Below are 26,731 nucleotides of genomic sequence, written 5' to 3'. Positions count from 1 at the left end.
ACACTGTACAGGGAGGGGATGGAGGGGTATCGACACTGTACAGGGAGGAGATGGAGGGGTATCGACACTGTACAGGGAGGAGATGGAGGGGTATCGACTGTACAGGGAGGGGATGGAGGGGTATCGACACTGTACAGGGAGGGGATGGAGGGGTATCGACACTGTACAGGGAGGGGACGGAGGGGTATCGACACTGTACAGAGAGATGGAGTGGTATCGACACTGTACAGGGAGGTGATGGAGGGGTATCGACACTGTACAGGGAGGAGATGGAGGGGTATCGACACTGTACAGGGAGGGGACGGAGGGGTATCGACACTGTACAGGGAGGAGACGGAGGGGTATCGACACTGTACAGGTAGGGGACGGAGGGGTATCGACACTGTACAGGGAGGGGATGGAGGGGTATCGACACTGTACAGGGAGGGGATGGAGGGGTATCGACACTGTACAGGGAGGGGATGGAGGGGTATCGACACTGTACAGGGAGGGGATGGAGTGGTATCGACTGTACAGGGAGGGGATGGAGGGGTATCGACTGTACAGGGAGGGGATGGAGTGGTATCGACACTGTACAGGGAGGGGATGGAGGGGTATCGACACTGTACAGGGAGGAGATGGAGGGGTATCGACACTGTACAGGGAGGAGATGGAGTGGTATCGACTGTACAGGGAGGGGATGGAGGGGTATCGACTGTACAGGGAGGGGATGGAGGGGTATCGACTGTACAGGGAGGAGATGGAGGGGTATCGACATTGTACAGGGAGGGGATGGAGTGGTATCGACTGTACAGGGAGGGTACGGAGGGGTATCGACACTGTACAGGGAGGAGATGGAGGGGTATCGACTGTACAGGGAGGGGATGGAGGGGTATCGACACTGTACAGGGAGGAGATGGAGGGGTATCGACTGTACAGGGAGGGGATGGAGGGGTATCGACTGTACAGGGAGGGGATGGAGGGGTATCGACACTGTACAGAGAGGGGACGGAGTGGTATCGATTGTACAGGGAGGGGATGGAGGGGTATCGACACTGTGCAGGGAGGGGATGGAGTGGTATCGACACTGTACAGGGAGGGGATGGAGGGGTATCGACTGTACAGGGAGGGGATGGAGTGGTATCGACACTGTACAGGGAGGGGATGGAGGGGTATCGACACTGTACAGGGAGATGGAGGGGTATCAACATTGTACAGGAGGGGATGGAGGGGTATCGACTGTACAGCGAGGAGATGGAGGTGTATGGAGACTGTACATGGAGGAGATGGAGGGGTATCGACACTGTACAGGGAGGGGATGGAATGGTATCGACACTGTACAGGGAGATGGAGGGGTATCAAAATGGTACAGGAGGGGATGGAGGGGTATCGACTGTACAGGGAGGGGATGGATGGGTATCGACACTGTACAGGGAGGGGATGGAGGGGTATCGACTGTACAGGGAGGGGATGGAGGGGTATCGACACTGTACAGGGAGGGGATGGAGGGGTATAGACTGTACAGGGAGGGGATGGAGTGGTATCGACTGTACAGTGAGGGGGTGGAGGGGTATCTACACTGTACAGTGAGGAGATGGAGTGGTATTGACACTGTACAGGGAGGGGATGGAGGGGTATCGACTGTACAGGGAGGGGATGGAGGGGTATCGACACTGTACAGGGAGGAGATGGAGTGGTATCGACTGTACAGGGAGGGGATGGAGGGGTATCGACACTGTACAGGGAGGGGATGGAGGGGTATCGACACTGTACAGGGAGGGGTTGGAGGGGTATCGACACTGTACAGGGAGGGGATGGAGGGGTATCGACTGTACAGGGAGGGGATGGAGTGGTATCGACACTGTACAGGAGGAGATGGAGGGGTATCGACACTGTACAGGGAGGGGACGGAGGGGTATCGACACTGTACAGAGAGATGGAGTGGTATCTACACTGTACAGGGAGGAGATGGAGGGGTATCGACTGTACAGGGAGGGGATGGAGGGGTATCGACACTGTACAGGGAGGAGATGGAGGGGTATCGACACTGTACAGGGTGGGGACGGAGGGGTATCGACACTGTACAGGGTGGGGATGGAGGGGTATCGACACTGTACAGCGAGGGGATGGAGGGGTATCGACACTGTACAGGGAGGGGATGGAGGGGTATCGACTGTACAGGGAGGGGATGGAGTGGTATCGACACTGTACAGGGAGGGGATGGAGGGGTATCGACACTGTACAGGGAGATGGAGGGGTTTCAACATTGTACAGGAGGGGATGGAGGGGTATCGACTGTACAGGGAGGGGATGGAGGGGTATCGACTGTACAGGGAGGGGATGGAGGGGTATCGACTGTACAGGGAGGGTACGGAGGGGTATCGACTGTACAGGGAGGAGATGGAGTGGTATCGACTGTACAGGGAGGGGATGGAGTGTTATCGACTGTACAGGGAGGGGATGGAGGGGTATCGACACTGTACAGGGAGTGGATGGAGGGGTATCGACTGTACAGCGAGGAGATGGAGGTGTATAGAGACTGTACATGGAGGAGATGGAGGGGTATCGACACTGTACAGGGAGGGGATGGAATGGTATCTACACTGTACAGGGAGGGGTTGGAGGGGTATCGACTGTACAGGGAGGGGATGGAGGGGTATCGACACTGTACAGGGAGGAGATGGAGTGGTATCGACTGTCCAGGGAGGGGATGGAGGGGTATCGACACTGTACAGGGAGGGGATGGAGGGGTATCGACTGTACAGGGAGTGGATGGTGGGGTATCGACACTGTACAGGGAGGGGATGGAGGGGTATAGACTGTACAGGGAGGGGATGGAGTGGTATCGACTGTACAGTGAGGGGATGGAGGGGTATCTACACTGTACAGTGAGGAGATGGAGTGGTATTGACACTGTACAGGGAGGGGATGGAGGGGTATCGAATGTACAGGGAGGGGATGGAGGGGTATCGACACTGTACAGGGAGGAGATGGAGTGGTATCGACTGTACAGGGAGGGGATGGAGGGGTATCGACACTGTACAGGGCGGGGACGGAGGGGTATCGACACTGTACAGGGAGGGGATGGAGGGGTATCGTCACTGTACAGGGAGGGGATGGAGGGGTATCGACACTGTACAGGGAGGGGATGGAGGGGTATCGACTGTACAGGGAGGGGATGGAGTGGTATCGACACTGTACAGGGAGGGGATGGAGGGGTATCGACACTGTACAGGGAGATGGAGGGGTATCAACATTGTACAGGAGGGGATGGAGGGGTATCGACTGTACAGGGAGGGGATGGAGGGGTATCGACTGTACAGGGAGGGGATGGAGGGGTATCGACTGTACAGGGAGGGTACGGAGGGGTTTCGACTGTACAGGGAGGAGATGGAGTGGTATCGACTGTACAGGGAGGGGATGGAGTGTTATCGACTGTACAGGGAGGGGATGGAGGGGTAACGACACTGTACAGGGAGTGGATGGAGGGGTATCGACTGTACAGGGAGGGGATGGAGTGGTATCGACTGTACAGGGAGGGGATGGAGGGGTATCGACTGTACAGGGAGTGGATGGAGTGTTATCGACTGTACAGGGAGGGGATGGAGGGGTATCGACACTGTACAGGGAGTGGATGGAGTGGTATCGACTGTACAGGGAGTGGATGGAGTGTTATCGACTGTACAGGGAGGGGATGGAGGGGTATCGACACTGTACAGGGAGGGAATGGAGTGGTATCGACTGTACAGGGAGGGGATGGAGAGTTATCGACTGTACAGGGAGGGGATGGAGGGGTATCGACACTGTACAGGGAGGGGATGGAGGGGTATCGACTGTACAGGGAGGGGATGGAGTGGTATCGACACTGTACAGGGAGGGGATGGAGGGGTATCAACACTGTACAGGGAGATGGAGGGGTATCAATACTGTACAGGAGGGGATGGAGGGGTATCGACACTGTACAGCGAGGAGATGGAGGTGTATAGAGACTGTTCATGGAGGAGATGGAGGGGTATCGACACTGTACAGGGAGGGGATGGAATGGTATCGACACTGTACAGGGAGATGGAGGGGTATCCAAATGGTACAGGAGGGGATGGAGGGGTATCGACTGTACAGGGAGGGGATGGTGGGGTATCGACACTGTACAGGGAGGGGATGGAGGGGTATCGACTGTACAGGGAGGGGATGGAGGGGTATCGACACTATACAGGGAGGGGATGGAGGGGTATAGACTGTACAGTGAGGGGATGGAGTGGTATCGACTGTACAGTGAGGGGATGGAGGGGTATCTACACTGTACAGGGAGGAGATGGAGGGGTATCGACACTGTACAGGGAGGGGACGGAGGGGTATCGACTGTACAGGGAGGGGATGGAGTGGTATCGACACTGTACAGGGAGGGGTTGGAGGGGTATCGACACTGTACAGGGAGGAGATGGAGGGGTATCGACACTGTACAGGGAGGGGACGGAGGGGTATCGACACTGTACAGGGAGGGGATGGAGGGGTATCGACACTGTACAGGGAGGGGATGGTGTGGTATCGACACTGTACAGGGAGGGGATGGACGGGTATCGACACTGTACAGGGAGGAGATGGAGGGGTATCGACACTGTACAGGGAGGGGACGGAGGGGTATCGACACTGTACAGGGAGGGGATGGAGGGGTATCGACACTGTACAGGGAGGGGATGGAGGGGTATCGACACTGTACAGGGAGGGGATGGAGGGGTATCGACACTGCACAGGGAGGGGATGGAGGGGTATCGACACTGTACAGGGAGATGGAGGGGTATCAACATTGTACAGGAGGGGATGGAGGGGTATCGACACTGTACAGCGAGGAGATGGAGGTGTATAGAGACTGTACATGGAGGAGATGGAGGGGTATCGACACTGTACAGCGAGGAGATGGAGGTGTATAGAGACTGTACATGGAGGAGATGGAGGGGTATCGACACTGTACAGGGAGGGGATGGAATGGTATCGACACTGTACAGGGAGATGGAGGGGTATCAAAATGGTACAGCAGGGGATGGAGGGGTATCGACTGTACAGGGAGGGGATGGAGGGGTATCGACACTGTACAGGGAGGGGATGGAGGGGTATCGACTGTACAGGGAGGGGATGGAGGGGTATCGACACTGTACAGGGAGGGGATGGAGGGGTATAGACTGTACAGGGAGGGGATGGAGTGGTATCGACTGTACAGTGAGGGGATGGAGGGGTATCTACACTGTACAGGGAGGAGATGGAGTGGTATTGACTGTACAGGGAGGGGATGGAGGGGTATCGACTGTACAGGGAGGGGATGGAGGGGTATCGACACTGTACAGGGAGGAGATGGAGTGGTATCGACTGTACAGGGAGGGGATGGAGGGGTATCGACACTGTACAGGGAGGGGATGGAGGGGTATCGACACTGTACAGGGAGGGGTTGGAGGGGTATCGACACTGTACAGGGAGGGGATGGAGGGGCATCGACTGTACAGGGAGGGGATGGAGTGGTATCGACACTGTACAGGAGGAGATGGAGGGGTATCGACACTGTACAGGGAGGGGATGGAGGGGTATCGACACTGTACAGGGAGGGGATGGAGTGGTATCGACACTGTACTGGGAGGAGATGGAGGGGTATCGAATGTACAGGGAGGGGATGGAGGGGTATCGACACTGTACAGGGAGGGGATGGAGGGGTATCGACACTGTACAGGGAGGGGACGGAGGGGTATCGACACTGTACAGAGAGATGGAGTGGTATCGACTGTACAGGGAGGAGATGGAGGGGTATCGACACTGTACAGGGAGGAGATGGAGGGGTATCGACACTGTACAGGGAGGGGACGGAGGGGTATCGACACTGTACAGGGAGGAGATGGAGGGGTATCGACACTGTACAGGGAGGGGATGGAGGGGTATCGACACTGTACAGGTAGGGGATGGAGGGGTATCGACACTGTACAGGGAGGGGATGGAGGGGTATCGACACTGTACAGGGAGGGGATGGAGGGGTATCGACACTGTACAGGGAGGGGATGGAGGGGTATCGACACTGTACAGGGAGGAGATGGAGGGGTATCGACACTGTACAGGGAGGAGATGGAGTGGTATCGACACTGTACAGTGAGGGGATGGAGGGGTATCGAATGTACAGGGAGGGGATGGAGTGGTATCGACACTGTACAGGGAGGGGATGGAGGGGTATCGACACTGTACAGGCAGGGGATGGAGGGGTATCGACACTGTACAGGGAGGGGATGGAGGGGTATCGACACTGTACAGGGAGGGGATGGAGGGGTATCGACACTGTACAGGGAGGGGATGGAGGGGTATCGACACTGTACAGGGAGGAGATGGAGGGGTATCGACACTGTACAGGGAGGAGATGGAGTGGTATCGACACTGTACAGTGAGGGGATGGAGGGGTATCGAATGTACAGGGAGGGGATGGAGGGGTATCGACACTGTACAGGGAGGGGATGGAGTGGTATCGACTGTACAGGGAGGGGATGGAGTGTTATCGACTGTACAGGGAGGGGATGGAGGGGTATCGACACTGTACAGGGAGGGGATGGAGGGGTATCGAATGTACAGGGAGGGGATGGAGTGGTATCGACACTGTACAGGGAGGGTACGGAGGGGTATCGACACTGTACAGGGAGGGGATGGAGTGGTATCGACTGTACAGGGAGGGTACGGAGGGGTATCGACACTGTACAGGGAGGGGATGGAGTGGTATCGACTGTACAGGGAGGGGATGGAGGGGTATCGACACTGTACAGGGAGGAGATGGAGGGTTATCGACTGTACAGGGAGGGGATGGAGGGGTATCGACTGCACAGGGAGGGGATGGAGGGGTATCGACACTGTACAGAGAGGGGACGGAGTGGTATCGATTATACAGGGAGGGGATGGAGGGGTATCGACACTGTACAGGGAGGGGATGGAGTGGTATTGACACTGTACAGGGAGGGGATGGAGGGGTATCGACTGTACAGGGAGGGGATGGAGTGTTATCGACTGTACAGGGAGGGGATGGAGGGGTATCGACACTGTACAGGGAGGGGATGGAGGGGTATCGACTGTACAGGGAGGGGATGGAGTGGTATCGACACAGTACAGGGAGGGGATGGAGGGGTATCGACACTGTACAGGGAGATGGAGGGGTATCAACATTGTACAGGAGGGGATGGAGGGGTATCGACACTGTAGAGCGAGGAGATGGAGGTGTATAGAGACTGTACATGGAGGAGATGGAGGGGTATCGACACTGTACAGGGAGGGGATGGAATGGTATCGACACTGTACAGGGAGATGGAGGGGTATCAAAATGGTACAGGAGGGGATGGAGGGGTATCGACTGTACAGGGAGGGGATGGAGGGGTATCGACACTGTACAGGGAGGGGATGGAGGGGTATCGACTGTACAGGGAGGGGATGGAGGGGTATCGACACTGTACAGGGAGGGGATGGAGGGGTATAGACTGTACAGGGAGGGGATGGAGTGGTATCGACTGTACAGTGAGGGGATGGAGGGGTATCTACACTGTACAGGGAGGAGATGGAGTGGTATTGACACTGTACAGGGAGGGGATGGAGGGGTATCGACTGTACAGGGAGGGGATGGAGGGGTATCGATACTGTACAGGGAGGAGATGGGGTGGTATCGACTGTACAGGGAGGGGTTGGAGGGGTATCGACACTGTACAGGGAGGGGATGGAGGGGTATCGACATTGTACAGGGAGGGGTTGGAGGGGTATCGACACTGTACAGGGAGGGGATGGAGGGGTATCGACTGTACAGGGAGGGGATGGAGTGGTATCGACACTGTACAGGAGGAGATGGAGGGGTATCGACACTGTACAGGGAGGGGACGGAGGGGTATCGACACTGTACAGAGAGATGGAGTGGTATCGACACTGTACAGGGAGGAGATGGAGGGGTATCGACTGTACAGGGAGGGGATGGAGGGGTATCGACACTGTACAGGGAGGAGATGGAGGGGTATCGACACTGTACAGGGAGGGGACGGAGGGGTATCGACACTGTACAGGGAGGGGATGGAGGGGTATCGACACTGTACAGGGACGGGATGGAGGGGTATCGACACTGTACAGGGAGGGGATGGAGGGGTATCGACTGTACAGGGAGGGGATGGAGTGGTATCGACACTGTACAGCGAGGGGATGGAGGGGTATCGACACTGTATAGGGAGATGGAGGGGTATCAACATTGTACAGGAGGGGATGGAGGGGTATCGACTGTACAGCGATGAGATGGAGGTGTATAGAGACTGTACATGGAGGAGATGGAGGGGTATCGACACTGTACAGGGAGGGGATGGAATGGTATCGACACTGTACAGGGAGATGGAGGGGTATCAAAATGGTACAGGAGGGGATGGAGGGGTATCGACAGTACAGGGAGGGGATGGAGGGGTATCGACACTGTACAGGGAGGGGATGGCGGGGTATCGACTGTACAGGGAGGGGATGGAGGGGTATCGACACTGTACAGGGAGGGGATGGAGGGGTATAGACTGTACAGGGAGGGGATGGAGTGGTATCGACTGTACAGTGAGGGGATGGAGGGGTATCTACACTGTACAGGGAGGAGATGGAGTGGTATTGACACTGTACAGGGAGGGGATGGAGGGGTATCGACTGTACAGGGAGGGGATGGAGGGGTATCGACACTGTACAGGGAGGGGTTGGAGGGGTATCGACATTGTACAGGGAGGGGATGGAGGGGTATCGACTGTACAGGGAGGGGATGGAGTGGTATCGACACTGTACAGGAGGAGATGGAGGGGTATCGACACTGTACAGGGAGGGGACGGAGGGGTATCGACACTGTACAGAGAGATGGAGTGGTATCGACACTGTACAGGGAGGAGATGGAGGGGTATCGACTGTACAGGGAGGGGATGGAGGGGTATCGACACTGTACAGGGAGGAGATGGAGGGGTATCGACACTGTACAGGGAGGGGACGGAGGGGTATCGACACTGTACAGGGAGGGGATGGAGGGGTATCGACACTGTACAGGGAGGGGATGAAGGGGTATCGACACTGTACAGGGAGGGGATGGAGGGGTATCGACACTGTACAGGGAGGGGATGGAGGGGTATCGACACTGTACAGGGAGATGGAGGGGTATCAACATTGTACAGGAGGGGATGGAGGGGTATCGACACTGTACAGCGAGGAGATGGAGGTGTATAGAGACTGTACATGGAGGAGATGGAGGGGTATCGACACTGTACAGGGAGGGGATGGAATGGTATCGACACTGTACAGGGAGATGGAGGGGTATCAAAAAGGTACAGGAGGGGATGGAGGGGTATCGACTGTACAGGGAGGGGATGGAGGGGTATCGACACTGTACAGGGAGGGGATGGAGGGGTATCGACTGTACAGGGAGGGGATGGAGGGGTATCGACACTGTACAGGGAGGGGATGGAATGGTATCGACACGGTACAGGGAGATGGAGGGGTATCAAAATGGTACAGGAGGGGATGGAGGGGTATCGACTGTACAGGGAGGGGATGGAGGGGTATCGACACTGTACAGGGAGGGGATGGAGGGGTATCGACTGTACAGGGAGGGGATGGAGGGGTATCGACACTGTACAGGGAGGGGATGGAGGGGTATAGACTGTACAGGGAGGGGATGGAGTGGTATCGACTGTACAGTGAGGGGATGGAGGGGTATCTACACTGTACAGGGAGGAGATGGAATGGTATTGACACTGTACAGGGAGGGGATGGAGGGGTATCGACTGTACAGGGAGGGGATGGAGGGGTATCGACACTGTACAGGGAGGGGATGGAGGGGTATTGACACTGTACAGGGAGGGGATGGAGGGGTATCGACACTGTACAGGGAGGGGATGGAGGGGTATCGACACTGTACAGGGAGATGGAGGGGTATCAACTTTGTACAGGAGGGGATGGAGGGGTATCGACACTGTACAGCGAGGAGATGGAGGTGTATAGAGACTGTACATGGAGGAGATGGAGGGGTATCGACACTGTACAGGGAGGGGATGGAATGGTATCGACACTGTACAGGGAGATGGAGGGGTATCAAAATGGTACAGGGAGGGGATGGAGGGGTATCGACACTGTACAGGGAGGGGATGTAGAGGTATAGACTGTACAGGGAGGGGATGGAGTGGTATCGACTGTACAGTGAGGGGATGGAGGGGTATCTACACTGTACAGGGAGGAGATGGAGTGGTATTGACACTGTACAGGGAGGGGATGGAGGGGTATCTACTGTACAGGGAGGGGATGGAGGGGTATCGACTGTACAGGGAGGGGATGGAGGGGTATCGACACTGTACAGGGAGGGGATGGAGGGGTATCGACTGTACAGGGAGGGGATGGAGGGGTATCGACACTGTACAGGGAGGGGATGGAGGGGTATAGACTGTACAGGGAGGGGATGGAGTGGTATCGACTGTACAGTGAGGGGATGGAGGGGTATCTACACTGTACAGGGAGGAGATGGAGTGGTATTGACACTGTACAGGGAGGGGATGGAGGGGTATCGACTGTACAGGGAGGGGATGGAGGGGTATCGATACTGTACAGGGAGGAGATGGGGTGGTATCGACTGTACAGGGAGGGGTTGGAGGGGTATCGACACTGTACAGGGAGGGGATGGAGGGGTATCGACATTGTACAGGGAGGGGTTGGAGGGGTATCGACACTGTACAGGGAGGGGATGGAGGGGTATCGACTGTACAGGGAGGGGATGGAGTGGTATCGACACTGTACAGGAGGAGATGGAGGGGTATCGACACTGTACAGGGAGGGGACGGAGGGGTATCGACACTGTACAGAGAGATGGAGTGGTATCGACACTGTACAGGGAGGAGATGGAGGGGTATCGACTGTACAGGGAGGGGATGGAGGGGTATCGACACTGTACAGGGAGGAGATGGAGGGGTATCGACACTGTACAGGGAGGGGACGGAGGGGTATCGACACTGTACAGGGAGGGGATGGAGGGGTATCGACACTGTACAGGGACGGGATGGAGGGGTATCGACACTGTACAGGGAGGGGATGGAGGGGTATCGACTGTACAGGGAGGGGATGGAGTGGTATCGACTGTACAGCGATGAGATGGAGGTGTATAGAGACTGTACATGGAGGAGATGGAGGGGTATCGACACTGTACAGGGAGGGGATGGAATGGTATCGACACTGTACAGGGAGATGGAGGGGTATGAAAATGGTACAGGAGGGGATGGAGGGGTATCGACAGTACAGGGAGGGGATGGAGGGGTATCGACACTGTACAGGGAGGGGATGGCGGGGTATCGACTGTACAGGGAGGGGATGGAGGGGTATCGACACTGTACAGGGAGGGGATGGAGGGGTATAGACTGTACAGGGAGGGGATGGAGTGGTATCGACTGTACAGTGAGGGGATGGAGGGGTATCTACACTGTACAGGGAGGAGATGGAGTGGTATTGACACTGTACAGGGAGGGGATGGAGGGGTATCGACTGTACAGGGAGGGGATGGAGGGGTATCGACACTGTACAGGGAGGGGTTGGAGGGGTATCGACATTGTACAGGGAGGGGATGGAGGGGTATCGACTGTACAGGGAGGGGATGGAGTGGTATCGACACTGTACAGGAGGAGATGGAGGGGTATCGACACTGTACAGGGAGGGGACGGAGGGGTATCGACACTGTACAGAGAGATGGAGTGGTATCGACACTGTACAGGGAGGAGATGGAGGGGTATCGACTGTACAGGGAGGGGATGGAGGGGTATCGACACTGTACAGGGAGGAGATGGAGGGGTATCGACACTGTACAGGGAGGGGACGGAGGGGTATCGACACTGTACAGGGAGGGGATGGAGGGGTATCGACACTGTACAGGGAGGGGATGAAGGGGTATCGACACTGTACAGGGAGGGGATGGAGGGGTATCGACACTGTACAGGGAGGGGATGGAGGGGTATCGACACTGTACAGGGAGATGGAGGGGTATCAACATTGTACAGGAGGGGATGGAGGGGTATCGACACTGTACAGCGAGGAGATGGAGGTGTATAGAGACTGTACATGGAGGAGATGGAGGGGTATCGACACTGTACAGGGAGGGGATGGAATGGTATCGACACTGTACAGGGAGATGGAGGGGTATCAAAAAGGTACAGGAGGGGATGGAGGGGTATCGACTGTACAGGGAGGGGATGGAGGGGTATCGACACTGTACAGGGAGGGGATGGAGGGGTATCGACTGTACAGGGAGGGGATGGAGGGGTATCGACACTGTACAGGGAGGGGATGGAATGGTATCGACACGGTACAGGGAGATGGAGGGGTATCAAAATGGTACAGGAGGGGATGGAGGGGTATCGACTGTACAGGGAGGGGATGGAGGGGTATCGACACTGTACAGGGAGGGGATGGAGGGGTATCGACTGTACAGGGAGGGGATGGAGGGGTATCGACACTGTACAGGGAGGGGATGGAGGGGTATAGACTGTACAGGGAGGGGATGGAGTGGTATCGACTGTACAGTGAGGGGATGGAGGGGTATCTACACTGTACAGGGAGGAGATGGAATGGTATTGACACTGTACAGGGAGGGGATGGAGGGGTATCGACTGTACAGGGAGGGGATGGAGGGGTATCGACACTGTACAGGGAGGGGATGGAGGGGTATTGACACTGTACAGGGAGGGGATGGAGGGGTATCGACACTGTACAGGGAGGGGATGGAGGGGTATCGACACTGTACAGGGAGATGGAGGGGTATCAACTTTGTACAGGAGGGGATGGAGGGGTATCGACACTGTACAGCGAGGAGATGGAGGTGTATAGAGACTGTACATGGAGGAGATGGAGGGGTATCGACACTGTACAGGGAGGGGATGGAATGGTATCGACACTGTACAGGGAGATGGAGGGGTATCAAAATGGTACAGGGAGGGGATGGAGGGGTATCGACACTGTACAGGGAGGGGATGTAGAGGTATAGACTGTACAGGGAGGGGATGGAGTGGTATCGACTGTACAGTGAGGGGATGGAGGGGTATCTACACTGTACAGGGAGGAGATGGAGTGGTATTGACACTGTACAGGGAGGGGATGGAGGGGTATCTACTGTACAGGGAGGGGATGGAGGGGTATCTACACTGTACAGGGAGGAGATGGAGTGGTATCGACTGTACAGGGAGGGGATGGAGGGGTATCGACACTGTACAGGGAGGGGATGGAGGGTTATCGACACTGTACAGGGAGGGGTTGGAGGGGTATCGACACTGTACAGGGAGGGGATGGAGGGGTATCGACTGTACAGGGAGGGGATGGAGTGGTATCGACACTGTACAGGAGGAGATGGAGGGGTATCGACACTGTACAGGGAGGGGACGGAGGGGTATCGACACTGTACAGAGAGATGGAGTGGTATCGACACTGTACAGGGAGATGGAGGGGTATCAAAATGGTACAGGGAGGGGATGGAGGGGTATCGACACTGTACAGGGAGGGGATGTAGAGGTATAGACTGTACAGGGAGGGGATGGAGTGGTATCGACTGTACAGTGAGGGGATGGAGGGGTATCTACACTGTACAGGGAGGAGATGGAGTGGTATTGACACTGTACAGGGAGGGGATGGAGGGGTATCGACTGTACAGGGAGGGGATGGAGGGGTATCGACACTGTACAGGGAGGAGATGGAGTGGTATCGACTGTACAGGGAGGGGATGGAGGGGTATCGACACTGTACAGGGAGGGGATGGAGGGGTATCGACTGTACAGGGAGGGGATGGAGGGGTATCGACACTGTACAGGGAGGAGATGGAGTGGTATCGACTGTACAGGGAGGGGATGGAGGGGTATCGACACTGTACAGGGAGGGGATGGAGGGTTATCGACACTGTACAGGGAGGGGTTGGAGGGGTATCGACACTGTACAGGGAGGGGATGGAGGGGTATCGACTGTACAGGGAGGGGATGGAGTGGTATCGACACTGTACAGGAGGAGATGGAGGGGTATCGACACTGTACAGGGAGGGGACGGAGGGGTATCGACACTGTACAGAGAGATGGAGTGGTATCGACACTGTACAGGGAGGGGATGGAGGGGTATAGACTGTACAGGGAGGGGATGGAGTGGTATCGACTGTACAGTGAGGGGATGGAGGGGTATCTACACTGTACAGGGAGGAGATGGAATGGTATTGACACTGTACAGGGAGGGGATGGAGGGGTATCGACTGTACAGGGAGGGGATGGAGGGGTATCGACACTGTACAGGGAGGGGATGGAGGGGTATTGACACTGTACAGGGAGGGGATGGAGGGGTATCGACACTGTACAGGGAGGGGATGGAGGGGTATCGACACTGTACAGGGAGATGGAGGGGTATCAACTTTGTACAGGAGGGGATGGAGGGGTATCGACACTGTACAGCGAGGAGATGGAGGTGTATAGAGACTGTACATGGAGGAGATGGAGGGGTATCGACACTGTACAGGGAGGGGATGGAATGGTATCGACACTGTACAGGGAGATGGAGGGGTATCAAAATGGTACAGGGAGGGGATGGAGGGGTATCGACACTGTACAGGGAGGGGATGTAGAGGTATAGACTGTACAGGGAGGGGATGGAGTGGTATCGACTGTACAGTGAGGGGATGGAGGGGTATCTACACTGTACAGGGAGGAGATGGAGTGGTATTGACACTGTACAGGGAGGGGATGGAGGGGTATCTACTGTACAGGGAGGGGATGGAGGGGTATCGACACTGTACAGGGAGGAGATGGAGTGGTATCGACTGTACAGGGAGGGGATGGAGGGGTATCGACACTGTACAGGGAGGGGATGGAGGGTTATCGACACTGTACAGGGAGGGGTTGGAGGGGTATCGACACTGTACAGGGAGGGGATGGAGGGGTATCGACTGTACAGGGAGGGGATGGAGTGGTATCGACACTGTACAGGAGGAGATGGAGGGGTATCGACACTGTACAGGGAGGGGACGGAGGGGTATCGACACTGTACAGAGAGATGGAGTGGTATCGACACTGTACAGGGAGATGGAGGGGTATCAAAATGGTACAGGGAGGGGATGGAGGGGTATCGACACTGTACAGGGAGGGGATGTAGAGGTATAGACTGTACAGGGAGGGGATGGAGTGGTATCGACTGTACAGTGAGGGGATGGAGGGGTATCTACACTGTACAGGGAGGAGATGGAGTGGTATTGACACTGTACAGGGAGGGGATGGAGGGGTATCGACTGTACAGGGAGGGGATGGAGGGGTATCGACACTGTACAGGGAGGAGATGGAGTGGTATCGACTGTACAGGGAGGGGATGGAGGGGTATCGACACTGTACAGGGAGGGGATGGAGGGGTATCGACTGTACAGGGAGGGGATGGAGGGGTATCGACACTGTACAGGGAGGAGATGGAGTGGTATCGACTGTACAGGGAGGGGATGGAGGGGTATCGACACTGTACAGGGAGGGGATGGAGGGTTATCGACACTGTACAGGGAGGGGTTGGAGGGGTATCGACACTGTACAGGGAGGGGATGGAGGGGTATCGACTGTACAGGGAGGGGATGGAGTGGTATCGACACTGTACAGGAGGAGATGGAGGGGTATCGACACTGTACAGGGAGGGGACGGAGGGGTATCGACACTGTACAGAGAGATGGAGTGGTATCGACACTGTACAGGGAGGAGATGGAGGAGTATCGACTGTACAGGGAGGGGATGGAGGGGTATCGACTGTACAGGGAGGGGATGGAGTGGTATCGACACTGTACAGGGAGGGGATGGAGGGCTATCGACACTGTACAGGGAGGGGACGGAGGGGTATCGACACTGTACAGGGAGGAGATGGAGGGGTATCGACACTACAGGGAGGGGACGGAGGGGTATCGACACTGTACAGGGAGGAGATGGAGGGGTATCGACACTGTACAGGGAGGGGATGGAGGGGTATCGACACTGTACAGGGAGGGGATGGAGGGGTATCGACTGTACAGGGAGGGGATGGAGGGGTATCGACACTGTACAGGGAGGAGATGGAGGGGTATCGACACTGTACAGGGAGGGGACGGAGGGGTATCGACACTGTACAGGGAGGGGATGGAGGGGTATCGACACTGTACAGGGAGGGGATGGAGGGGTATTGACACTGTACAGGGAGGGGATGGAGTGGTATCGACACTGTACAGGGAGGGGATGGAGGGGTATCGACACTGTACAGGGAGATGGAGGGGTATCCACTTTGTACAGGAGGGGATGGAGGGGTATCGACACTGTACAGCGAGGAGATGGAGGTGTATAGAGACTGTACATGGAGGAGATGGAGGGGTATCGACACTGTACAGGGAGGGGATGGAATGGTACCGACACTGTACAGGGAGATGGAGGGGTATCAAAATGGTACAGGAGGGGATGGAGGGGTATCGACTGTACAGGGAGGGGATGGAGGGGTATCGACACTGTACAGGGAGGGGATGGAGGGGTATCGACTGTACAGGGAGGGGATGGAGGGGTATCGACACTGTACAGGGAGGGGATGTAGGGGTATAGACTGTACAGGGAGGGGATGGAGTGGTATCGACTGTACAGTGAGGGGATGGAGGGGTATCTACACTGTACAGGGAGGAGATGGAGTGGTATTGACACTGTACAGGGAGGGGATGGAGGGGTATCGACTGTACAGGGAGGGGATGGAGGGGTATCGACACTGTACAGGGAGGAGATGGAGTGGTATCGACTGTACAGGGAGGGGATGGAGGGGTATCGACACTGTACAGGAGGAGATGGAGGGTTATCGACACTGTACAGGGAGGGGTTGGAGTGGTATCGACACTGTACAGGGAGGAGATGGAGGAGTATCGACTGTACAGGGAGGGGATGGAGGGGTATCGACACTGTACAGGGAGGGGATGGAGGGGTATCGACACTGTACAGGGAGGGGACGGAGGGGTATCGACACTGTATAGGGAGGAGATGGAGGGGTATCGACACTACAGGGAGGGGACGGAGGGGTATCGACACTGTACAGGGAGGAGATGGAGGGGTATCGACACTGTACAGGGAGGGGATGGAGGGGTATCGACACTGTACAGGGAGGGGATGGAGGGGTATCGACACTGTACAGGGAGGGGATGGAGGGGTATCGACACTGTACAGGGAGGGGACGGAGTGGTATCGACTGTACAGGGAGGGGACGGAGGGGTATCGAAACTGTATAGGGAGGGGATGGAGTGGTATCGACACTGTACAGGGAGGGGATGGAGGGGTATCTACACTGTACAGGGAGGGGTTGGAGGGGTATCGACACTGTACAGGGAGGGGATGGAGGGGTATCGACTGTACAGGGAGGGGACGGAGGGGTATCGACACTATACAGAGAGATGGAGTGGTATCGACACTGTACAGGGAGGAGATGGAGGGGTATCGACACTGTACAGGGAGGAGATGGAGGGGTATCGACACTGTACAGGGAGGGGACGGAGGGGTATCGACACTGTACAGGGAGGGGATGGAGGGGTATCGACTGTACAGGGAGGGGATGGAGGGGTATCGACACTGTACAGGGAGGGGATGGAGGGGTATAGACTGTACAGGGAGGGGATGGAGTGGTATCGACTGTACAGTGAGGGGATGGAGGGGTATCTACACTGTACAGGGAGGAGATGGAGTGGTATTGACACTCTACAGGGAGGAGATGGAGTGGTATCGACTGTACAGGGAGGAGATGGAGTGGTATCGACTGTACAGGGAGGGGATGGAGGGGTATCTACACTGTACAGGGAGGAGATGGAGTGGTATTGACACTCTACAGGGAGGAGATGGAGTGGTATCGACTGTACAGGGAGGAGATGGAGTGGTATCGACTGTACAGGGAGGGGATGGAGGGGTATCGACACTGTACAGGGAGGTGATGGAAGGGTATCGACTGTACAGGGAGGGGACGGAGGGGTATCGAAACTGTATAGGGAGGGGATGGAGTGGTATCGACTGTACAGGGAGGGGATGGAGTGGTATCGACACTGTACGGGGAGGGGATGGAGTGGTATCGACTGTACGGGGAGGGGATGGAGTGGTATCGACACTGTACAGGGAGGAGATGGAGGGGTATCGACACTGTACAGGGAGGAGATGGAGTGGTATCGACTGTACAGGGAGGGGATGGAGGGGTATCGACACTGTACAGGGAGGGGATGGAGGGGTATCGACTGTACAGGGAGGGGACGGAGTGGTATCGACTGTACAGGGAGGGGATGGAGTGGTATCGACACTGTACAGGGAGGGTACGGAGGGGTATTGACACTGTACAGGGAGGGGATGGAGGGGTATCGACACTGTACAGGAGGGGATGGAGGGGTATCGACACTGTACAGCGAGGAGATGGAGGTGTATAGAGACTGTACATGGAGGAGATGGAGGGGTATCGACACTGTACATGGAGGAGATGGAATGGTATCGACACTGTACGGGGAGATGGAGGGTTATCAAAATGGTACAGGAGGGGATGTAGGGGTATCGACTGTACAGGGAGGGGATGGAGGGGTATCGACACTGTACAGGGAGGGGATGGAGGGGTATCGACTGTACAGGGAGGGGATGGAGGGGTATCGACACTGTACAGGGAGGGGATGTAGGGGTATAGACTGTACAGGGAGGGGATGGAGTGGTATCGACTGTACAGTGAGGGGATGGAGGGGTATCTACACTGTACAGGGAGGAGATGGAGTGTTATTGACACTGTACAGGGAGGGGATGGAGGGGTATCGACTGTACAGGGAGGGGATGGAGGGGTATCGACACTGTACAGGGAGGAGATGGAGTGGTATCGACTGTACAGGGAGGGGATGGAGGGGTATAGACACTGTACAGGGAGGGGATGGAGGGTTATCGACACTGTACAGGGAGGGGTTGGAGGGGTATCGACCCTGTACAGGGAGGGGATGGAGGGGTATCGACTGTACAGGGAGGGGATGGAGTGGTATCGACTGTACAGGAGGAGATGGAGGGGTATAGACACTGTACAGGGAGGGGACGGAGGGGTATCGACACTGTACAGAGAGATGGAGTGGTATCGACACTGTACAGGGAGGAGATGGAGGGGTATCGACTGTACAGGGAGGGGATGGAGGGGTATCGACACTGTACAGGGAGGGGATGGAGGGGTATCGACACTGTACAGGGAGGGGACGGAGGGGTATCGACACTGTACAGAGAGATGGAGTGGTATCGACACTGTACAGGGAGGAGATGGAGGGGTATCGACACTGTACAGGGAGGGGACGGAGGGGTATCGACACTGTACAGGGAGGAGATGGAGGGGTATCGACACTGTACAGGGAGGGGATGGAGGGGTATCGACACTGTACAGGGAGGGGATGGAGGGGTATCGACACGGTACAGGGAGGGGACGGAGTGGTATCGACTGTACAGGGAGGGGACGGAGGGGTATCGAAACTGTATAGGGAGGGGATGGAGTGGTATCGACTGTACAGGGAGGGGATGGAGTGGTATCGACACTGTACGGGGAGGGGATGGAGTGGTATCGACTGTACGGGGAGGGGATGGAGTGGTATCGACACTGTACAGGGAGGAGATGGAGGGGTATCGACACTGTACAGGGAGGAGATGGAGTGGTATCGACTGTACAGGGAGGGGATGGAGGGGTATCGACACTGTACAGGGAGGGGATGGAGGGGTATCGACACTGTACAGGGAGGGGACGGAGGGGTATCGACACTGTACAGAGAGATGGAGTGGTATCGACACTGTACAGGGAGGAGATGGAGGGGTATCGACACTGTACAGGGAGGGGATGGAGGGGTATCGACACTGTACAGGGAGGGGATGGAGGGGTATCGACACTGTACAGGGAGGGGACGGAGTGGTATCGACACTGTACAGGGAGGGGATGGAGTGGTATCGACACTGTACAGGGAGGAGATGGAGGGGTATCGACACTGTACAGGGAGGGGACGGAGGGGTATCGACACTGTACAGGGAGGAGATGGAGGGGTACCGACACTGTACAGGGAGGGGATGGAGGGATATCGACACTGTACAGGGAGGGGATGGAGGGGTATCGACACTGTACAGGGAGGGGATGGAGGGGTATCGACTGTACAGGGAGGGGACGGAGGGGTATCGAAACTGTATAGGGAGGGGATGGAGTGGTATCGACTGTACAGGGAGGGGATGGAGTGGTATCGACACTGTACGGGGAGGGGATGGAGTGGTATCGACTGTACGGGGAGGGGATGGAGTGGTATCGACACTGTACAGGGAGGAGATGGAGGGGTATCGACACTGTACAGGGAGCAGATGGAGTGGTATCGACTGTACAGGGAGGGGATGGAGGGGTATCGACACTGTACAGGGAGGGGATGGAGGGGTATCGACTGTACAGGGAGGGGACGGAGTGGTATCGACTGTACAGGGAGGGGATGGAGTGGTATCGACACTGTACAGGGAGGGTACGGAGGGGTATTGACACTGTACAGGGAGGGGATGGAGGGGTATCGACACTGTACAGGGAGGGGATGGAGGGGTATCGACACTGTACAGGGAGATGGAGGGGTATCAACTTTGTACAGGAGGGAATGGAGGGGTATCGACACTGTACAGCGAGGAGATGGAGGTGTATAGAGACTGTACATGGAGGAGATGGAGGGGTATCGACACTGTACAGGGAGGGGATGGAATGGTATCGACACTGTACAGGGAGATGGAGGGGTATCAAAATGGTACAGGAGGGGATGTAGGGGTATCGACTGTACAGGGAGGGGATGGATGGGTATCGACACTGTACAGGGAGGGGATGGAGGGGTATCGACTGTACAGGGAGGGGATGGAGGGGTATCGACACTGTACAGGGAGGGGATGTAGGGGTATAGACTGTACAGGGAGGGGATGGAGTGGTATCGACTGTACAGTGAGGGGATGGAGGGGTATCTACACTGTACAGGGAGGAGATGGAGTGTTATTGACACTGTACAGGGAGGGGATGGAGGGATATCGACTGTACAGGGAGGGGATGGAGGGGTATCGACACTGTACAGGGAGGAGATGGAGTGGTATCGACTGTACAGGGAGGGGATGGAGGGGTATCGACACTGTACAGGGAGGGGATGGAGGGTTATCGACACTGTACAGGGAGGGGTTGGAGGGGTATCGACACTGTACAGGGAGGGGATGGAGGGGTATCGACTGTACAGGGAGGGGATTCAGTGGTATCGACACTGTACAGGAGGAGATGGAGGGGTATCGACACTGTACAGGGAGGGGACGGAGGGGTATCGACACTGTACAGAGAGATGGAGTGGTATCGACACTGTACAGGGAGGAGATGGAGGGGTATCGACTGTACAGGGAGGGGATGGAGGGGTATCGACACTGTACAGGGAGGGGATGGAGGGGTATCGACACTGTACAGGGAGGGGATGGAATGGTATCGACACTGTACAGGGAGATGGAGGGGTATCAAAATGGTACAGGGAGGGGATGGAGGGGTATCGACACTGTACAGGGAGGGGATGTAGAGGTATAGACTGTACAGGGAGGGGATGGAGTGGTATCGACTGTACAGTGAGGGGATGGAGGGGTATCTACACTGTACAGGGAGGAGATGGAGTGGTATTGACACTGTACAGGGAGGGGATGGAGGGGTATCTACTGTACAGGGAGGGGATGGAGGGGTATCGACACTGTACAGGGAGGAGATGGAGTGGTATCGACTGTACAGGGAGGGGATGGAGGGGTATCGACACTGTACAGGGAGGGGATGGAGGGTTATCGACACTGTACAGGGAGGGGTTGGAGGGGTATCGACACTGTACAGGGAGGGGATGGAGGGGTATCGACTGTACAGGGAGGGGATGGAGTGGTATCGACACTGTACAGGAGGAGATGGAGGGGTATCGACACTGTACAGGGAGGGGACGGAGGGGTATCGACACGGTACAGGGAGGGGACGGAGTGGTATCGACTGTACAGGGAGGGGACGGAGGGGTATCGAAACTGTATAGGGAGGGGATGGAGTGGTATCGACTGTACAGGGAGGGGATGGAGTGGTATCGACACTGTACGGGGAGGGGATGGAGTGGTATCGACTGTACGGGGAGGGGATGGAGTGGTATCGACACTGTACAGGGAGGAGATGGAGGGGTATCGACACTGTACAGGGAGGAGATGGAGTGGTATCGACTGTACAGGGAGGGGATGGAGGGGTATCGACACTGTACAGGGAGGGGATGGAGGGGTATCGACACTGTACAGGGAGGGGACGGAGGGGTATCGACACTGTACAGAGAGATGGAGTGGTATCGACACTGTACAGGGAGGAGATGGAGGGGTATCGACACTGTACAGGGAGGGGATGGAGGGGTATCGACACTGTACAGGGAGGGGATGGAGGGGTATCGACACTGTACAGGGAGGGGACGGAGTGGTATCGACACTGTACAGGGAGGGGATGGAGTGGTATCGACACTGTACAGGGAGGAGATGGAGGGGTATCGACACTGTACAGGGAGGGGACGGAGGGGTATCGACACTGTACAGGGAGGAGATGGAGGGGTACCGACACTGTACAGGGAGGGGATGGAGGGATATCGACACTGTACAGGGAGGGGATGGAGGGGTATCGACACTGTACAGGGAGGGGATGGAGGGGTATCGACTGTACAGGGAGGGGACGGAGGGGTATCGAAACTGTATAGGGAGGGGATGGAGTGGTATCGACTGTACAGGGAGGGGATGGAGTGGTATCGACACTGTACGGGGAGGGGATGGAGTGGTATCGACTGTACGGGGAGGGGATGGAGTGGTATCGACACTGTACAGGGAGGAGATGGAGGGGTATCGACACTGTACAGGGAGCAGATGGAGTGGTATCGACTGTACAGGGAGGGGATGGAGGGGTATCGACACTGTACAGGGAGGGGATGGAGGGGTATCGACTGTACAGGGAGGGGACGGAGTGGTATCGACTGTACAGGGAGGGGATGGAGTGGTATCGACACTGTACAGGGAGGGTACGGAGGGGTATTGACACTGTACAGGGAGGGGATGGAGGGGTATCGACACTGTACAGGGAGGGGATGGAGGGGTATCGACACTGTACAGGGAGATGGAGGGGTATCAACTTTGTACAGGAGGGAATGGAGGGGTATCGACACTGTACAGCGAGGAGATGGAGGTGTATAGAGACTGTACATGGAGGAGATGGAGGGGTATCGACACTGTACAGGGAGGGGATGGAATGGTATCGACACTGTACAGGGAGATGGAGGGGTATCAAAATGGTACAGGAGGGGATGTAGGGGTATCGACTGTACAGGGAGGGGATGGATGGGTATCGACACTGTACAGGGAGGGGATGGAGGGGTATCGACTGTACAGGGAGGGGATGGAGGGGTATCGACACTGTACAGGGAGGGGATGTAGGGGTATAGACTGTACAGGGAGGGGATGGAGTGGTATCGACTGTACAGTGAGGGGATGGAGGGGTATCTACACTGTACAGGGAGGAGATGGAGTGTTATTGACACTGTACAGGGAGGGGATGGAGGGATATCGACTGTACAGGGAGGGGATGGAGGGGTATCGACACTGTACAGGGAGGAGATGGAGTGGTATCGACTGTACAGGGAGGGGATGGAGGGGTATCGACACTGTACAGGGAGGGGATGGAGGGTTATCGACACTGTACAGGGAGGGGTTGGAGGGGTATCGACACTGTACAGGGAGGGGATGGAGGGGTATCGACTGTACAGGGAGGGGATTCAGTGGTATCGACACTGTACAGGAGGAGATGGAGGGGTATCGACACTGTACAGGGAGGGGACGGAGGGGTATCGACACTGTACAGAGAGATGGAGTGGTATCGACACTGTACAGGGAGGAGATGGAGGGGTATCGACTGTACAGGGAGGGGATGGAGGGGTATCGACACTGTACAGGGAGGGGATGGAGGGGTATCGACACTGTACAGGGAGGGGATGGAATGGTATCGACACTGTACAGGGAGATGGAGGGGTATCAAAATGGTACAGGGAGGGGATGGAGGGGTATCGACACTGTACAGGGAGGGGATGTAGAGGTATAGACTGTACAGGGAGGGGATGGAGTGGTATCGACTGTACAGTGAGGGGATGGAGGGGTATCTACACTGTACAGGGAGGAGATGGAGTGGTATTGACACTGTACAGGGAGGGGATGGAGGGGTATCTACTGTACAGGGAGGGGATGGAGGGGTATCGACACTGTACAGGGAGGAGATGGAGTGGTATCGACTGTACAGGGAGGGGATGGAGGGGTATCGACACTGTACAGGGAGGGGATGGAGGGTTATCGACACTGTACAGGGAGGGGTTGGAGGGGTATCGACACTGTACAGGGAGGGGATGGAGGGGTATCGACTGTACAGGGAGGGGATGGAGTGGTATCGACACTGTACAGGAGGAGATGGAGGGGTATCGACACTGTACAGGGAGGGGACGGAGGGGTATCGACACTGTACAGAGAGATGGAGTGGTATCGACACTGTACAGGGAGATGGAGGGGTATCAAAATGGTACAGGGAGGGGATGGAGGGGTATCGACACTGTACAGGGAGGGGATGTAGAGGTATAGACTGTACAGGGAGGGGATGGAGTGGTATCGACTGTACAGTGAGGGGATGGAGGGGTATCTACACTGTACAGGGAGGAGATGGAGTGGTATTGACACTGTACAGGGAGGGGATGGAGGGGTATCGACTGTACAGGGAGGAGATGGAGTGGTATCGACACTGTACAGGGAGGGGATGGAGGGGTATCGACTGTACAGGGAGGGGATGGAGGGGTATCGACACTGTACAGGGAGGAGATGGAGTGGTATCGACTGTACAGGGAGGGGATGGAGGGGTATCGACACTGTACAGGGAGGGGATGGAGGGTTATCGACACTGTACAGGGAGGGGTTGGAGGGGTATCGACACTGTACAGGGAGGGGATGGAGGGGTATCGACTGTACAGGGAGGGGATGGAGTGGTATCGACACTGTACAGGAGGAGATGGAGGGGTATCGACACTGTACAGGGAGGGGACGGAGGGGTATCGACACTGTACAGAGAAATGGAGTGGTATCGACACTGTACAGGGAGGAGATGGAGGAGTATCGACTGTACAGGGAGGGGATGGAGGGGTATCGACTGTACAGGGAGGGGATGGAGTGGTATCGACACTGTACAGGGAGGGGATGGAGGGCTATCGACACTGTACAGGGAGGGGACGGAGGGGTATCGACACTGTACAGGGAGGAGATGGAGGGGTATCGACACTACAGGGAGGGGACGGAGGGGTATCGACACTGTACAGGGAGGAGATGGAGGGGTATCGACACTGTACAGGGAGGGGATGGAGGGGTATCGACACTGTACAGGGAGGGGATGGAGGGGTATCGACACTGTACAGGGAGGGGACGGAGGGGTATCGACACTGTACAGGGAGGGGATGGAGGGGTATCGACACTGTACAGGGAGATGGAGGGGTATCCACTTTGTACAGGAGGGGATGGAGGGGTATCGACACTGTACAGCGAGGAGATGGAGGTGTATAGAGACTGTACATGGAGGAGATGGAGGGGTATCGACACTGTACAGGGAGGGGATGGAATGGTACCGACACTGTACAGGGAGATGGAGGGGTATCAAAATGGTACAGGAGGGGATGGAGGGGTATCGACTGTACAGGGAGGGGATGGAGGGGTATCGACACTGTACAGGGAGGGGATGGAGGGGTATCGACTGTACAGGGAGGGGATGGAGGGGTATCGACACTGTACAGGGAGGGGATGTAGGGGTATAGACTGTACAGGGAGGGGATGGAGTGGTATCGACTGTACAGTGAGGGGATGGAGGGGTATCTACACTGTACAGGGAGGAGATGGAGTGGTATTGACACTGTACAGGGAGGGGATGGAGGGGTATCGACTGTACAGGGAGGGGATGGAGGGGTATCGACACTGTACAGGGAGGAGATGGAGTGGTATCGACTGTACAGGGAGGGGATGGAGGGGTATCGACACTGTACAGGAGGAGATGGAGGGTTATCGACACTGTACAGGGAGGGGTTGGAGTGGTATCGACACTGTACAGGGAGGAGATGGAGGAGTATCGACTGTACAGGGAGGGGATGGAGGGGTATCGACACTGTACAGGGAGGGGATGGAGGGGTATCGACACTGTACAGGGAGGGGACGGAGGGGTATCGACACTGTATAGGGAGGAGATGGAGGGGTATCGACACTACAGGGAGGGGACGGAGGGGTATCGACACTGTACAGGGAGGAGATGGAGGGGTATCGACACTGTACAGGGAGGGGATGGAGGGGTATCGACACTGTACAGGGAGGGGATGGAGGGGTATCGACACTGTACAGGGAGGGGATGGAGGGGTATCGACACTGTACAGGGAGGGGACGGAGTGGTATCGACTGTACAGGGAGGGGACGGAGGGGTATCGAAACTGTATAGGGAGGGGATGGAGTGGTATCGACACTGTACAGGGAGGGGATGGAGGGGTATCGACACTGTACAGGGAGGGGTTGGAGGGGTATCGACACTGTACAGGGAGGGGATGGAGGGGTATCGACTGTACAGGGAGGGGACGGAGGGGTATCGACACTATACAGAGAGATGGAGTGGTATCGACACTGTACAGGGAGATGGAGGG

Source organism: Hypanus sabinus, chromosome 10 (assembly GCF_030144855.1).
Source record: "Hypanus sabinus isolate sHypSab1 chromosome 10, sHypSab1.hap1, whole genome shotgun sequence".
Classification (NCBI taxonomy): Eukaryota; Metazoa; Chordata; class Chondrichthyes; order Myliobatiformes; family Dasyatidae; genus Hypanus; species Hypanus sabinus.
This window is presented reverse-complemented; position numbering follows the sequence as displayed.